This window comes from Scyliorhinus torazame, chromosome 20, assembly GCF_047496885.1.
Source record: "Scyliorhinus torazame isolate Kashiwa2021f chromosome 20, sScyTor2.1, whole genome shotgun sequence".
Lineage (NCBI taxonomy): Eukaryota > Metazoa > Chordata > Chondrichthyes > Carcharhiniformes > Scyliorhinidae > Scyliorhinus > Scyliorhinus torazame.
This window is the reverse complement of record NC_092726.1, coordinates 65,990,675-66,009,139: the sequence shown is the minus strand read 5'-3', so window position 1 is coordinate 66,009,139 and position 18,465 is coordinate 65,990,675. Positions and strand designations below refer to the sequence as shown.

General features: G+C 48.1%; 1 pseudogene; it reads right to left on the bottom strand.

Moving 5' to 3' along the window:
* Nucleotides 1-14,878: 14,878 nt before the first annotated feature.
* LOC140396770 (protein FAM200B-like) lies at nucleotides 14,879-16,549 on the bottom strand (annotated as a pseudogene).
* Between the last annotated feature and the right edge of the window lie 1,916 nt (nucleotides 16,550-18,465).

Here is an 18,465-nt window from a genome sequence, read left to right as displayed (position 1 = left end):
TGACCCGTCGCCATATGTGTGTTTGGGTAGAGGATGGACCAGAAAGGCAGCACGGTAGCATTGTGGATAGCACAATTGCTTCACAGCTCCAGGGTCCCAGGTTCAATTCCGGCTTGGGTCACTGTCTGTGCGGAGTCTGCACATCCTCCCCGTGTGTGCGTGGGTTTCCACCGGATGCTCCGGTTTCCTCCCACAGTCCAAAGATGTGCAGGTTAGGCGGATTGGCCATGATAAATTGCCCTTAGTGTCCAAAATTCCCCTTAGTATTGGGTGGGGTTGCTGGGTTATGGGGGTAGGGTGGAGGTGTTGACCTTGGGTAGGGTGCTCTTTACAAGAGCCGGTGGCGACTCGACGGGACGAATGGCCTCCTTCTGCACTGTAACTTCTATGACAAAAGGGGCGAATAATTAGATTTATTGGTCGTTGTTATATAATCTATACTGTATGTTTATCTCTTCTCTTGTTGTAAATAAACAGTTGTGTTTTACTTACAAATCTGGTGCGTGTTAATCATTGCAGAAAGCAAGGGCCAAGATCTGAATAACCTGATATGAATTTTTCGTTATTTGACTTATTTTGGGACACCTGGTCCTGTGGGACTCGAACTGACCACACACTCGCCCATGGCGTCGTTACAGTGTGCAGGAATTGTCTCCAGGTACAACTCCCGAAACGCCGTGTTTCGGAGACAGAGCATCGGTAGGGGATACGGTGGGGCATCTGCGTGTAGAGAGTATCGTGGATAGCATCTACAGAGATATCACCACAATGCAGGTTCAGGCTCCAAAGGCAGGATGGGAATGGCTGCCCAACAGGCAGCGCGAGAGGGCTAGGAAGGCAGTACAGGAATTACCTTTGGCCATACCCTGGAAAACTGATATTCCAGTTTGGATACTTTAGAGAGGAATGACTTCTCAGGGGAAAACAGCAACAGCTAAGTGCGTTGCACCACGATCGGTTGTGTTGCACTGCGGAGGAGTAAAAAGTATGGAAATGCAATAGTTATAGGAGATTCAATTGTAAGGGACATTGATGGGCGATTTTCTTTTGGCCGCAAATACGATTCCAGCATAGTATGTCGCATCCCGAGGGTAATGGATTCCTCAGGTCAGCTGCAGGAAATTCTGCAGGGGGAGAGAGAACAGCTAGTGGTCGTGGTCCACAGCTGCACATAAGACATAGATGAAAAAAAAGGGTTGAGGTTCTGTAGGATTGGATTTTGTTCTCTTCACATGAACCGAGGTACAGTGAAAAGTATTTTCTGCGAGCAGCTCAAACAGCTAGTTTCGTTCATGAAAATAAAATAAAATATAAAGAATATACATAATAGTGCAACACTAGGTACACAATGTAAATACATAGACACCGGCATCAGGTGAAGCGGACAGGAGTGTAGTGTTAATCAGCTCAGTCCATAATACATGAAAAATGAAAAATCGCTTATTGTCACAAGTAAGCTTCAAATGAAGTTACTGTGCAAAGCCCCTAGTCGCCACATTCCGGCGCCTGTTCGGGGAGGCTGTTATGGGAATTGAACCGTACTGCTGATCTGCCTTGGTCTACTTTCTAAGCCAGCGATTTAGCTCTGTGCTAAACAGATCCAATGTGCAATGAAAATCGCTTATTGTCACAAGTAGGCTTCAAATGAAGTTAATGTGAAAATCCCCTCGTCGCCACATTCCAGCACCTCGTTTAGGACTCTTGTGACAGCGGGAAAGAAGCTGTTTTTGAATCTGTTCGTGCGTGTTTTCAGACTTCTGTATCTCTTGCCCAACGGAAGAACTTGGAAGAGTGAGTAAGCCGGGTGGGAGGGGTCTTTGATTATGCTGCCTACGTTGCCCAGGCGGCGGAAGCAGCGTACAAGGAGTTAGGACGAAAGTTCAAAAATCGGACCTCAAATGTAGTGATCACAGGATTATTGCCATTGCTAGTCAGAGTAGTTATAACCGTATATATCAGATGAGCACATGGCTGAAAGATTGAGCTGGGATGAGGATTTCATATTCTTCGGACAGTAGGACAGGTTCTGAGGAGGTTGAACCACTACAAAATGAATGCGTTACACGTGGGCAGGAGCAGGATTGATATCCTCGGTGTAGTATTTACTGGAGTGGTTGGGGAAGGTTTAAGCTCCCTTGGTTTTGAGACTATGGCCCTGCAACTTAATGAAGGAAACTACGGCAATGTGAGGCGCAAGTTGGCTATGATCGATTGGGGAACGTTACTTAAAGGGATGATTGTGGTTCGGCAATGCTAGACTTTCAAGGAGCGCAAGGGCAACTGCAACGATTGTGTATCACTGTCAGACACAAAATTAACACGTGAAAGGTAACCAAACCATTGCTTCCAAGGGAAATTAGAGACAGTATTAGAACCAATTATGAAACAATGTGCAAAGAGACCTGGGTATTCTCGTACACCAGTCACTGAAGGCAAGTATGCACGTGCAGCAAGTGTTAAACAAGGCAGATGGCATTTATAGCGCGAGGATTCGAGTAAATGAGCAGGGATGCCTTGCTGCAATTGTACAGGACCTGGCGAGGCCACATCTGGAATATGGTGTGCAGTTTTATCAGAGGAAGGAAATTCTTGCTGTGGAGCGAGTGCAGCGAAGTGTTACCAGACTGATGCCTGGGATCACGCGACTGATGTATGAGGATACATTGTATCGGTTAGGATTACATCCACTGGAATTCCGAAGAATGAGGGGGGAATCTCATTGAAATCTATAAAATTCAAACAGGACTGGCCAGGTTAGATGTGGGAGGGGCTTTGCGATTGCATGGGACACCAGAACCAGGGTCACAGTCTGAGTACGCGCCGAAACCGTTTAGGACAGAGATGAGGAGACAATTCATAGAATCTACAGTGTAAAAGAAGGCCATTCGGCCCATCGAGTCTGCACCGGCCCATGGAAAGAGAACCCTCCCTCAGCCTACACCGCCACCAAACCCACACCTCCACCCTATCCCCGTAACGCAATAATCCCACCCCTTTTCGACACTAAGGGCAATTTAGCATGACGAATCCACCTAACCTGCACACATTTGGGCTGTGGGAGGAAACCGGAACACTCGGAGGAAACCCACGCAGACATGGGGAGAACGTGCAGACTCTGCGGAGGCAGTGCCCCAAGGTGGGAATCGAACCTGGGATCCTGGATCAGCGAATCAACTGTGCTAACTACTGTGCGACCGTGGCGCCCATTTCTTCATCCAAAAAATGGTTGGTCTGTGGAATTCATTCTCACCGAGGGGAGTTGAGGCCAAAACATTTATGCTTTGAAAACGGTGTAAAATATAAAGTTGGGTGAAAGGGCTGACATGATGGCAGGGGGAGCGGTAGGGGAGGGGGTCCGGTTAATGAGTTGGATACTCAGCCATGATCATAACAAGTGGAGCAGCAGACTCGAAGGCATAATGTTCTCCTCCTGCTTCTAGAACAAAGAACACGAACAAAGGAAAGTACAGCACAGGAACAGGCCCTTTGGTCCGACAAGTCTGCGGCGACAATACTGCCTGTCGAAACTAAAATCTGCTACACTTCCGGGGTCCGTATCCCTCTATTCCCATCATATTCATGTATTTGTCTCGATGCCCCTTAAATGTCACTACCATCCCTGCTTCCATCACCCCCTCCGGCAGCGAGTTCCAGGCACCCACTACCCTCTGTGTAAAAAATTGCCTCGTACATCTCCACTAAAACTTGCCCCTCGCACCTTAAACTTATGCCCGATAGTAATTGATCCCTCTACCCTGGGAAAACGTCTCTGTCTATCCACCCTGTAATGGCCCTCATAATTGTGTAGACCTCTATCAGGTCACCCCTCAACCCCCGTCGTTCCAGGGAGAACAAACCGAGTTTATTCAACCGCTCCTCATAGCTAATGCCCTCCATACCAGGCAACATCCTGGAAAATCTCTTCTGCACTCTCCCTAAAGCCTCCATATCCTTCTGGTAGTGTGGCGACCAGAATTGAACACTATACTCCAAGTGTGGCCCAATTGAGGTTCTACATAGCAGTAACATGACTTGCCAATTTTTACACTCAACGCCCCTGCCAATGAAGGCAAGCATGCCGTATGCCTTCTTGACTACCTTCTCCACCTGTGTTGCCCCATTCAGTGACCTGTGGACCTGTACACCCAGATCACTCTGACTGTCAATACTGTTGAGGGTTCCACCATTCACTGTTCCCTACCTGTATTAGACATTCCAAAATGCATAACATTACATTTGTCCGTATTAAATTCCATCTGCCATCTCTCCGACGAAGTCTCCAAACGATCTAAATCCTGCTGTATCCTCTGACAGTCCTCATCGCTATCCGCAATTCCACCAACCTTTGTGGAATCTGCTAACTTACTAATCAGACCAGTTACATTTTCCTCCAAATCATTTGTATATACTACGAACAGCAAATGCCCCAGCACTGATACCTGCGTAACACCACTAGTCACAGCCCTCCAATTACAAAAGCATCCTTCCATTGCTACTCTCAGCCTTCTATGACCTAGCCAGTTCTGTATCCACCTTGCCAGCTCACCTCTGATCCCATGTGACTTCACCTTCTGTACCAGTCTGCCACGAGGGACCTTGTCAAATGCCTTACTGAAGTCCACATAGACAACATCCACTGCCCGACCTGCATCAATCATCTTTGTGGCCTCCTCGAAACACTCTATCAAGTTCGTGAGACAAGACCTCCCCTTCACAAAACCGTGCTCCCTCTCGCTAATACGTCCACTTGCTTCCAAATGGGAGAAGAACCTGTCTCGAAGAATTCTCTCCAGTACTTTCCATACAACTGATGGAAGACTCACAGGTCTGTAGTTCCCTCGATTATCCTTGCTACCCTTCTTAAACACTTCGATATTCTCTGCTACAATGTTTCGAAATGTTCCTGATTATAACAAAGTCCCGTCAGTATTTACTCAATTCCATTGTTAAACTCACTATTGAATCTGCCACCATCGTATCTTTAGACAGTGGATTGCAGATTATCGCACCCAGTATTTATCCGGTTCCATTGTGAAACTTACCATTGAACCTGCCCCCATTGTGTCTTCAGACTGCGTGTTCGAGATTATAACAACCCCCTTTCAGTATTTACCCAATTTCATTGCGAAACGTATTATTGAATCAGACAGTGTATTCCAGATTATAACACTCCGTTGTCAGTATTCATCCGATCCATTGTGAAACGTACTGTTCAATCTGCTCGCATCATGTCTGTAGACAGTGCATTCCATTGATAACAAATCCCCTCTCAGTATTTATCTAGTTCCATTGTGTCAATAACTGTTCAGTCTGCTGTTGTAGTACCTCGAATGACTGGCGATCACTCAGTAGCTTATTGAGGAAGAGACTTAATAAGTTCAATAACTGTTTACAGCTAGTGAGGAGTGAGGCAAAGGCTGCCGTGCTCCACAACCCCAGATTCGAATCTGACAAATTAAATCCGCTTTCAAGAACGTGGCACTCGCTCTCCATTTACGTTCTCCATTGACTGATTTCAATAACAACTTAATTAGCGCCCAGAAGAGACCAACGGGAGAATCTATGGGTGGAGTCAGAGGTCATTGGTAGAGTGTTGAATGTATACTTCATATCTAGCTTCACCCAAAAGAATGAGGAGGTAGGAATGGAACTCACGGAGACAGAGTTTGATATCCTTCCGCAAACTGGCATAGAGAGGGACAAGGCGTTGGAGGTGTTAGCAGACTTAAAAGTGGACAAATCTCCAGGTCTGCTGGAATTGTGTCTCAGTCTTAAGTAAGAGACGAAGGAGGATGAGATTGCAGGGGCTCAGAACCGCATTTTGCTCTTAGGCCACGGGCGAGGTGCTATGGACTGGAGCACAGCTAATGGGGTCCCACTATTCAAGAAGAAGGATTGCAGAGATTAGCCAGGGAACTACAGGCCATTGAGTCTCAGGTCAGTGCGAGGAAAACGTATGGATATATTTGTGAAGCTGAGAATCTATCTCTGCCCAGAGAGTCAAGGTTTGATACGGGATAGTCAACATGGCGCTGTCAGAGGGAATTCATGCCTAAAAAAGTGATTGAATTGTTTGAGCATGTGACCAGATTTGCCGATTTGCATTTAATTAAGAATATCCCATTCTTATTTTCCCAATTCAGGGGCAATTTAGCATGACTGATCTACCTACCCTGCACAACTTTTGAGTTGTGGGGGGTGAGATGGGGTGAATGTGCAAACTCCACACGGACAGTGATCGGAGCCGGGATCGACACCGAGTCCTCGTCACTGTGAGGCAGCAGTGCTAACCACTACCTCACCGTGCCACGTAGTGCAGTTGATGTAGATTACACAGATTTCAACAAAGCCTTTGACAAGATCCTACATGATAGACTTCTAAAGAAAGAAATGCATGTGGACTATCGGGTAATTTGATAAGGTTAATTCAAAAATGTCTTAGGTTATAGGGGACACAGGGAGTTGCGAGACGGCTGCATTATTGACTGGAAGCCAGTGTCGAGTGGCGTTTCACATTTTTGTCCATAGATCTCTGAAGATGGGAGGGCAAGTTAATAGGGTGGCGAAAAAAGAATATGCAACACTCACGTTAACAATTGATACATAGATTTAAAAAGCAGTGAGATCATTTGGTGTTGTATAGAATTTTGGTGAGGCCGTCGCTGGAGTACTGTGTGCAGTTATGGTCGTCACATTACAGGAAGGATGTGTTTGTACTGGAGAGGGTGCAGATGCGATTCAGCGGGATTTTGCCTGGGTTGGAACATATAAGTTATGAAGAGAGAGTTTGGATAGGCTTGGGTTGTTTTCATTGGAGCGAAAAAGACTGATGGAGGTGGACAACATTATGAGGGCATGGACAGATTGGATCGGGAGCAGCTGATCCCTTATTTGAAAGGTCAGTCACGAGTGCACGCAGGAACAATGTGAGGCGCATGAGCTTCTGGGAGATTCAGGAAAATCCTTCCTATCCAGACAGTGATGACGATCTGTAATGCATCCGTCCTCCCCACCAAATTCGGAAATAACAGATCCAACCTTGTGCTAATACCCTGCCCGTTAGCAACACGGCATATGTGACACCTGTGGTGACATGAGGTGTTGTTGTATAGGCGATAAGGAATCGGGAAGTCCGGTTTCCTCGAGAGGATGATGACTGTTTCTTCTTGGAAGCTTTGAATGTTTGGACAGCTCTCTGAGCCAGTCGGTTTGAAGCAGGGTGGTAGGAACCACTTTTATATTAAAGGAGGATTGAATATTACGGTCAGTGTTTGAACTATTTCCTCCATTCCATCCACTCTACGCAGCAAATCTAGATTAGGTTACGCTTCTACATCATTGTTAAAGAAAAGGTGTTGGATCTAAAGGGGTTAACTGACCCTGTTTGTTCAGTGACTGTAATTAATGTCAGCCTCCATGGATTCTAAATCTGTCACTGGGGGGTTTCTCTCTGTTATTAATAAGCGATTTCTTTCAATGTGTTATCCCAAACCGTCAACGGGAGCATCAACTCCAACACTGCCAGAGATCAGCGGCTCCAGAGAGACCGAGAGGAGGGAGCAGAATCTCAGAACAATCGATCGGAACATTAAAACAATGGGAAAGAATCTGAGAATAATCGATCGGAATGTTACAACAATGGATAAGAACCTAAGAAAAATCGATCGGAACGTTACAGCGATGGATCAGAATCGGGGAACAAGCGATCTGAACGTTACAACAATGGACAGGAGTTTATCCTGGGGCCTTGACTACATTTCTGGATATGGTTTACCTTTACCGCAGCGGATCGAAGGCGTCCTTCTCATTATTGAAGCGGGTTACTACCCCCTCCTGGCTGTTTTTGGTGTTTCTGGTGAGTCTTGTTGCCAAGTAATTTATTGTACAAACTAAGTTAAGGTATTATTGATCTTGTCATTTGTATCTTGCTAAGATTGAATCCATGTTCGTGCGTTGCAGTCACTAATGTCATTCCCTGTCCAGTGGCTCCACTCCGATCTCTGGTTGATATCGGAGGCTACACTTTCTTTGACACTGATGTTCTCTACATTACCAATCCTGCCCACTTGTCATCATCACCCCTGCCTCACCTCAGGTTCAGAATAAACCTCGACGTGAGGGCGGACTCTCCCTTTCACACAGGATGTTTTGACTCCGGGACTGAATCAATGGACTTCTGTCACAGCACAAATGGCGCCGTTCCCCCACAGTTAATGCGCTACCATCGACGCCACGTGGAACATGATCGATTCCAATGGAAAACGTTGTCACATTTGCCGTGGTCTGGATTGACACGGAACAGGCTGACACGCTGCAGCCGCATATAAGCACCCGGCTCCATACGCACACTTATCCCGGCTAACAAGATGGGAGCACGGAGAGCGGCACCGTGATTCACGGATGCTGAGCTCGAAATCCTGCTGGACACTGTGGAGGAGGGGCAGATGCCCTAAACCCTGGGGTAGGAAGGAGGTTGTCAAGGACCGCCGCTCACCGGACTTGGGCGCAAGTAGCAGAGATCGTGAGTGCCGTGAGACCGCCAGGACCGGCCAGCAGGGCAGGAAGAATCTGTCGCCATCTTCGAGGCGGTCAGGGTGAGTAGGCAGCAGTGTGCCCCTGGGATTAACCATGACCCGCACACCCATAACCCAACCCTTCTGCCCCACACCAAGAGGGCGACCGAACCCCCACTCTGCACCGCCTTCCAGCACTCATATCGGCCGTGATGACCGCTTGCCCTCGCCACGAAGTCCATCAGCTACACACCCCCTGTGCTGTCTGCATCTGACAGTCTTACACTACGTTTTCTGTACCCCCCCCCCGTCCCGTCCCGTCCCCCTCTCAGGAGAACACCCCACAAACTCTGGGAGAGAGAAAAGAACGGGGGAAACTGCCGACATGTGGCTCCGCATTGCAGCAGAGCAGCGGGCACTGGACATGGTTGATGGGCCCGGAGAGTGGGCAACCACTGAAGCACAGGTCGGAATCGGGCTTGCTGTTCGCCATGGCACCCGAGTCGCCATGCCCTCCACCACCAGCAGCCTCGTATCTACCACTACCAATTCACCACCACCCACACACGTACCCTTAACCAACACCGTCCGCACCCCCACACTCACCGCTCAACCACCATCACCCCGCCCAACCCCCATACGCACCCCACCAGCCCGCATCCCACTCCACCTTGTTATTGAAAATATGGAAAGGTGTGTCATTTGAAACATGGAAGTCTGGCAATATCTGGTCTGAGAGAAACATGAGAGGATACAGGGAAAGATCCCACAAAGGGTTAACAGCAGCTGCCAGGAGGGGATTGTAAAATGCAGATAGCCTTCGTCAAACAGGCTTAGCAAACAACACAAATATGATTTTTGTATGAAGCTCAGAACAATGGTTCACACCTTCATTGAAACTAATTATCTTAGTAAGCAGCTGGAAAGGAAACGATGAGGTTCAGTTGAATTTGGTGACAGTTCTAGGTGTGAAATTTTGCTAATACCAGGTAAATTAAAGAAAACTGGAGATTATCAGTCTACGAGAAACATAATTCAAAGCCGAAATCAAAGTCAAAATAATGAGCTGAGGACACAATTGGTAAATAAAACTACAGAAATGGCAGGAACCAAACCAAAATTAACACCTCTTGAAACCAAAGCATTTTTTAACATCACAAAGGAACTTTGAACATCACAAAGGCCACAATGTTATCAGATCTATGAGATGAGATCATGTCACAATGAATGCTTAGTTGTATTAGAATGTTTAGATCGAAGATACTTTTTACAATCAAAGTGAAGGAAGAGTTACTTTACAATAAAGTCAGAAGAACTTAATAACTGTTAGAAAGAGAATATAAACCCAGAGACCAGAGCAGGAACTACCAGAACTCAGAGAGAAGCAGAGAAGGAACAAGCAACTCAGAGTCAGATTACAGTCAACTCGGCCATGGGACAGGGACAGGGCAACGCAGCCGAGCTAAAAAGCTAATATATCTAAGGAAGACTAGAATTTAAAGAGTAGGCAGAGTCAGCTCAGAGACAGCCAGCAGAGCCAGCTCTCACAGCTCGGTACATGGGAAAGATAGGACACAGCAACTGAGCTCACCAGCGAATACCTCTAAAGAAGGCCCGTTTTTAAAAAGAAGATTGATTGTCAAGTTGGGCCTGAAGGTCCCTTCAACCAACCAGAAGGTTCGAGAAGTAAGATAGTTTTACTTTTCTGTAAAGACAGTAATTTCAGCTTTTAAAAGAAAAAATATAATCATAAAATAACTTAATTTAACCTGAAATAGTGGTTATTCCAAAGTCTACATTACTTACTCAGCAATGCGGGACCTAGAATCGATGCTACTCAGTGGTAAGTAGATGAAATCTTCGGTGAAGGTATGGGTTATACCGGGGGATAACCTGAAAATATAGTTTGACCTAAATAGCACCATCGAAGCCAGGGAGTGAGAATTCCTGTTCACCATTTAGACTGTCGACCCTTTTTGGTATAGGGGGACATCTACGAATAGTAGTGAGTTTTCAACAACAACTTCCGCAATCTAGTCAACCACCCCACAAATCTCTGCACCACCACACCCACACCAGCCTCACACCACTCCCCCTCCATCAACAACACCCCACAAACCCCCTCTCCATCACGACCCGCCTCCCAAAGACATTATCCAATCATGCGCCGTGTCTTGTATCTTGCAGGAACTGCTGGTGATGAGATGGGCCCCTCTGCGGTCCGCCGGCGACAACCACAACCCCAATTGGATAGCAGCGAGGAAGAGGACGTGGACGGTAATGGGAGCCCTCAAACCGCAGCTCTGACACTCCAAAACACCAGTCCGGGGACGACACTGACGTGTCGTCACAGCTGTCCCCAACACCCTCCACCATTCCAGAGACACTCACCTCAGTTGGACATGTTAGTCAAGAGTCTCCCTGCCACTATCTGCCGTGAACTACACAAGTGTAGCGTTGTAGTAGGTGGAGGTAGTAACCCTGAGGGGACGAATGGTTGGAGGGCGGCCCGACCCCAGGGACTAGCTGCCATCCTCTTGGTTTTGGGCTTGTGGAAAGGGCGGTCCCATCCACAGTAGCGATGCAGTTACAGAGACCGAGATTGCATCAGGTGATCACCTGCAGTACTGGCAGATTACGTTGGAGAAGTCCAACCATCTGCAAGAACAGCAGGTAGTGTCGACCATGTGTGTCACCCAGGTCTACAGCGCATGCATGGCATCTGTGGTGGAGGCCTTTTAAGCGAACGTTTCGGCTATGGGTCAAGATGATCCAAGCCTCTGTCATTCTATGCGGGTGATGGCCAAGGCTCAGGCCAGAACTGCCCTACCACAGGCAGCTACATACCAGGGCCATCGTCAAATTCTAGGTGCGCTCCTGGGCAATCAAAGTAGGCCATGGCTGAGACTGTTGGCAGCATTATCCAGATATTGGCCAATTCCGCACAGCCAAATGGATATCGGGCAGCCACTGGCTGGTTTCGCACAGACCCAGAAGGCAGTGGCGCAGTTGCAGCATGATGTGGAGCAGCCCTGAGGGATGTGGTCCAGCCCCTGTGCCCCACGACCATGGTCAGGACGTGAGCGGAACCTGACGGCTGGCAGCGCCAGGTAGCGGGGGAGGCTCAGTGATTATCTCTACTCAAATCTCCATCCCAGTGAGCAGCCTAGCATCATCATGCAAGCCGAGGGAGGAGGGGTTATGGGACCATTGCCGGTGACTCCTGCAGTGGACGAGTCGGACACCGTAGCACCTCGCACACCCCTCCTGTCCCTGCCGCATCAGATGGGTCAGTGGGTAGAAGAGCGCAGCACCATGCCACCTGAGACGCCAGGCTACATCCAGTCGTGGTCGTCCCAGAATGCGGTGGTCAAGAGGACCAAGATCACAGGGCGAGATTCGCAGCAGGCTGCCTCCATCGCTGATGTACCATCTTGGATCCACCAGGTTAGGGCCTGTACGGCAAGAATTTAAAACAACAGCTCAGTTGGATTCGGTGCAGCACCGATAGGGTCTAGGGCACAAACCTGTAAATGTATTTTTGTTGTGTGTGTGTATTAATAGTTGTACAATAAAGGCATGTTCATAACATTTTAGCCTGCCTCGATGCCCTGCCAGACGGGTGTGCGGGATGGGCTGATACGGGTTCCTATAGAAGGTGGCAGTAGGAGCGGGGAGGGGGGGGGGTCGAATGTTGCGGATGGGCATAGGCCGAGGACCCCGGATAAGCCAGCACTCATAGCACCAGAGTCCCACCCAGATTTCTCCTCAAATACAACTCCGCCAAGTCACAACCGCGCCCCCCCCCCCCCCCCGCACCATCCCCAACTCCGCAACCTCAATGGTCCACCGGGCTACTACCTCCACCTTCCCCCATGTCCACCCACGGCCATGCAGAAAGTACCCTGCCCTTTGCACCTCGTGCCCTGCCGGTGCCCAGCTGAGTTAGAGCCTCCAGCTCTGGCGCCCTTCCCGGTTGCCAGGGGCCCCGTTTGCTGGAATTTCCAATGCCAGTGGTACGCTCCATGGCCCCCCTGTATTGGCTAATGTAAGCGCCACCCTTGGGTGGACCGCTTCCTGCCTCGCCGGCGTGTTCCGGTCGGATGGGGAAGGGAGGAAATTATTGAGCTGTGGGGTGGGCACGCTGAGGTGTGGTCGGGAGGGATGCGGCACCTATACTGCTGCTGTCACTCTGAACAATCATTGGGCACGGAGGACACAGTGGGATCAGCACCATTGACGTCTCGTGCCTTGACATCCCTGCCCTTTGGAGGTGCACCCCTATCCCACGGCCAATCCCGTGGTCACCTCCCAGCAACCCGCGATGCACCACCACCCTCTGGCTGGGATTACGCCTCCCCTACCCCCATCCAGCCAGGCCAGTGGCAGGTCCGGCAGGCCACGGTCACGCCTCTGCATGCCCTACCCACGCTCTCTCCGTCATTGGTCACAGTGCCTGTTTGCAAATTTGTAAATGCTCAAGTAAAACTCGCCATCGGTAATTCTCCCCAGCGGAGGCAGAGCATCGCGCAAGCGCGGAGATTAACGGGTCAGGCCCAAGATATGAAAACTACATTTCCTGTACCTTGTGACACCGTGGACGAGTGTGCAGTCAATTTCAACCACACAGAGCACCCAGTCCCACCATACGTGAAGTAACCATTAATGGGTGTCTTCCGAAAACATTTGCTGCTCCCATGAGTTGCAGGCACCAAGTTTATTGGAAAAATATTAACCAAATGTTTATTAATAAAAAGATGAGAATATGACAATATAAAGAATTAACAGGACAATGGTCTATGCATCTACCTAGTCACAATCGCCGCCCAAGCCTCCAGCCAGACACATACAAGACACAGACAATGTCACGGTTGGAGAGGATGACAAAAATCCCGGCATTGAAGGAAAATGGTTGAGGCGAGTCCTCACTGCTGCGGTTACGGCTGATGGGAATAACGTTTCATGTTTACACCATTCCAGATGGAACTTGGGACAGGATGTTCATATCAGTGTAGTACTTGTCACCGGCCACTAGATGGTGGTGTACACATAAGACATAAGACATAGAAGCAGAATTAGCTACTCGGCCCGTGGAGTCTGCTCCGCCATTCAATCATGGCTGATATTTTTGTCATCCCCCTTCTCCTGCCTTCTCTCCATAACCCCTGAACCCCTTATTAATCAAGAACCTATCTATCTCTGTCTTCAAGACACTCAGTGATTTGACCTCAACAGTCGTCTGCGGCAAAGAGTTACACAGATTCCTGAAGAAATTCCGGTTTTAAAGGATCGTCCCTTTTGTCTGGGATGGTGTCCTCTGGTTCTAGTTTTTCCTACAAGTGGAAACATCCTCTCCACGTCCACTCTATCCAGGGCTCGCAGTGTCCTGTAAGTTTCAATAAGATCCCCCCTCATCCTTCTAAACTCCAACGAGTACAGGGCCAGAGTCCTCAACCATTTATAGAATCTCGACAGTGCAGAAGGTGGCCATTCGGTCCATCATGTCTACACAGACCCTCTAAAAGAGCACCCTGCCGGGGCTTAAACCTCACACTATAATTGTAACTCTACCTCGGGCCAATTTAGCCAATCGAACTAACATGCCATGTTTGCACTGTTGGAGGAAACCGGAGTACCCAGAGGAAACCCACGCAGCACGTGGAGAAAGCGCAAACTGCACACAGACAGTCACCTGAGTTCGGCATCGCACTGCGTCCCTGGCGCTTTGAGGCAGCAATGGTAACGACTGTGCCACCATGCCGCCCACACGGATGCTCAGATCAGCGCAATTCCGCTCCTTTAATATCTGATGGAGCTCCGTCTCCTTAAGCAACTACTGCAGCTTTCTTACTGGCTCAACAGTTTTATTCCCCTTTTCTTGAACTCTGCACTGCAACTCTGGACGCACTTTAAGGAATATTCTAAGTCTTCTTCGCAGAATATTCTGGAACTCCTCCCTGTCCCTGGATCAAAGATTTTGATTGTTTCCGATCTCTGGAAAACGGATGGCACTTTCACAATCAAAAGATTCGCTTCCCATTAATGTTGTCACTCTGTGCCCTTTTAAACAAAAAAGCCTACACAAATTTAACTGTAATTACTCTTAAAAGCGGCAGGCAAAGAGAGAGATCGAGACAGAGAGAGAGAGAGAGAGGGAGATTCTCCACCACATTCTAGCTTTTCAAACTTTTTTTTCCGGGGGCCAATTTTTACTAACCAACCGACGTTCGGAACCCACGCCGGCCGACCCTCACGGCCCATTTTTTCTTATCTTTCGTGCGAGAGGTGAGCCCGCTTGGCCCTTCATATCTCACTCCAATCCGGTTCACAGGAGGAAATGGTTATGCAGATATCGAGTGCAGAATTCAGCCGGTTGGTTTGTGAATCTTCATCTTTCTGAGGACGGATAGTCCGACCGCGCATATGTCGCTCATTGTGAAAGGCAAAAGCAACAAAATGTTTGTTTTACACAGCTCCGGATACCCCTCAGAGCCGATACTCCAGAATGCTGAGTGCCTCATTGACATGGGCCGTGCTTTTCAAATGCTGTCACAGCTGATGCACAGAAGCTCAGTTTCTTCATTTGGAGTCAGTTGCAAGTCAAGAACTGATTCTGGGATCTCAAACTCACAGGGATTTTTCACCCACTTCTTTTCTCTCAAAATCATAAACTTCTCCTCTGTAAAATAGCGACCAGAATTGTTGATCAGGGCAGCCAGATGCAACTCAATAAGGCTTGCCAATCCATTTACTGTTTCCTTATTAATGCTGTTTTCTTCGATGTTTCGAAGTACTGTGGCAAACATGTAGTAGTTTTGGCTCTGCACTTGCAATTGCCAAACTTTCAATACCTTTTGGAAAGCTTCGAATTCTTCACATTGCCGAAAGCAATCGCTATCCTTCCCTTGCAATTTGAGGTTCAGTTCTTTTAGAATTGAAAAGATGTCTGCAAGGTAAGACATTGTTAGCATCCAAGGTTCATCAGCAAAATAATCAGCCACAGAGGACAATTTCGTGAGGAGGAAAGCGTGGATTTCGTACCTTAGTTCGTAAACTCTGAGTAGCTCCCGACCCTTTGACAGCCATCGTACTTCTGTGTGGAACAATAAATGCGTGTGTTCAGGCCCCATATCGGAACACAGAGTGTCAAAAAGCCTGGTATTGAGTGGGCTGCGTTTGTTGAAATTCACAACTTTCACAATTCCTTTCAGCACCAATTCAAGATCGGAAGGAATTCCTTTCGATGCCAGTGCCTCACGGTCAATAAAACAATGATTCCAAACAATGTCCTCAGCAACGGCCTCCTTGCTCCTGACTTTAACTCCGCTGTTTTTCCCAGTGTGGTTGGCTGCTCCATCACTTGTGATTCCTCTGCCACGAACCCAGCCGAGACCGCACTTCCCAACCACAAACCTATTCAAAGGTTCAAAAATGTCTGCGCCAGTCGTGCCGGTTGGTAAAGGCAGGTAGCACAGACAATCATTGTCCTATGTATACCTAACGTAAACTAGCAAGGTTTCACAATCTGAAATGTCTGTACATTCATGCAGTTGCATTGAGAGCGCCTGCCCTGATTTTAAACGAGAAATAAGCTGGGCTTCTAAATTCTCAGCAATATCACAAATTCGGCCACATTTTTGGTTATGGTCGCGGCCGTCATTTTGAAGTCCGCTCGTAGCCGGCATTGTTAAAACCCGGCTGCTGTGACTGTTGCGCAAAAAATTGCCAATCGGGACCGCCACGACAGACGGCTCTGCGACCCTCCCGACACGCGCCCGTGATCCACGCGCGGGTCACATCCCGACTTTGAAAATGCCTAATCCGCCTGACCTTCCTTCACAGAACTGAAACAAAACATCGAACTCTGCAGAAGACCCACATTTGTTCCTGAAAGTATCTGACTGGCTTCATCAATCACAGTGAAAAATAGGAGCTGGTTGAGAATCCTACAGACACCGATTGTCTGCTTGCCAGTTCTATCAAATATACGTCACAGGTTCAGCCACATACCAAAGCAACGTCTTGGTATAGTCCATAACGAAAGGGATGTTCCAGCTCGTCATAAAATTTGTCGTTTAGCAGACATCCCAAAACGCGCAGTAATGTAACAGCTAGGCAGAGGACCAGACCAAAGCAGACAGCGGGGCGAGGATGAAAACGGAACCCAGGACATACAAAATGTTTCACAACATTATCTTATCCTCCTCTCCTTTTTAAAAAATAAATATAGTGGATCTCAATTAATTAAGGGGCAATTCAGCGTGGCCAATCCACCTACTCTGCACATCTTTGGGTTGTGGGGCGAAACCCACGTAAACACAGGGAGAATGTGCAAACTCCACGCGGACAGTGACCCAGAGTCGGGATCGAACCTGGGACCTCGGCACCGTGAGGCAGCAATGCTAACTACTGTGCCACCGTGCTACCCCATACTTCCTCTCCTAAATGAATGAAACGTCAGGACATGAAAGTTTCATTTTGAGGTTTGCAAGGCTAAATTAGTCTCAATACAATTCCCATCCCGGTTAAGGCATTACTGCAATTTGATTTCTAAACACATGATAAAATCTTGCACTCACAATATTGCCCCCAAGAAATATGCACACAGTCTTCAAAACAAATGATTTCAATCGTGACTCAGACAAAAACCTCTTGTATTCTGGGTTTTAAATGTATCTGTAAACGCAGCTAGTTAGCAGTTCAGAAACATGTGGGGCACCCGCGTTGATTCATTCTCCGACATGGCCGTGAACTTTCCAGAGTTTTCTGGGCGATCTATGGACCACAAGAGGGGTGGGTTTTCCAACAACGTGCCCGATATACATTGCTCCTCAGTTTCTAACTGAGCCACTCTCTGTTCTTGCTGTGGAGAAGGGGGTGGGCCTGATAGTTCAAGCGTTTTGAGGTACACACCAGGGGTAATTAATGGAGTGGCTCCTGGTCTTCCGTTCAATCTCGTCCATGCTCCTTTGGGACCTGGTCTAGGTCTGTCTCTTTCTGACTTTCAATTAACACTAACAAGCCTTCCAGAGACACAGATGAACGTCTGCACAAGCGTTGAGGGTATCCAACAACTGGACTGCGAGCAGGATTGTCAACACTGAATGAAGTACTGGGTTCTCGCCTAACTAACAGTCTCTTTTCAACCTCACCTGCCTTACATTCTCTCTTGACCGCCACAGGAACACCTTCAGCGGCAACAGCTGCTCACGGGTCAATCGTGTCAAAGTTGATTGACTCGGCAGGCACTATTCCTGGGGTGGAAACGTACATCCTCATCTGAGGTTTTGTAACTAACGCCGGCGTCTCTACTTTCAGAATCAGTGTATGGGAAATCACTGACCCTACAACCAGCTTGGGATTTCCTGGTCTCCTTAATTGTAGAACCACTACGGGATTTGCAAGCTACCTTCCCCGTAACTCGCAAAAAGGAATGGTGGCCAACTGCCTCACCTTCCTTGTTATCAACCTGTACGACCTCGAACAGGCGTGATAATCATTGAAAAGGAAATAGGCCTACCAGACGCTCGCTTGGTAACATTCCCCAGTCCTGACCATCCTCTTCGTGACTAACTCACGCTGTGCAGTGAGGCATACTTTTACTCAGAGCAAGCCTCCTCCGGGAACGCTTTTCACGTGAAGGGAACGGCAATGGGCTTATCGCAAGAAGCAGTAACAAATTAGCTTTTGAAAGTCCAATTTACCTACCTCCTCCAGTTCACTATCTACATTTCTAGGTCGGGTAGGATTGTTCGCCAGTGATCCTAACTCAGTTGGTGACGATTGTACTCGGGTACAGCTGTCTATCAACGTATCATAATCAGGCCCAAGATCAAAGTCAAGGATCTAGTCTGACTCTTCCTCCCTACTATCACTCGTACAACAATACTTCACCATCACGTTGTAACCAGGACCGAGGTTGAAGTCAAAACTTTCCTCTGAATCCTCCTCA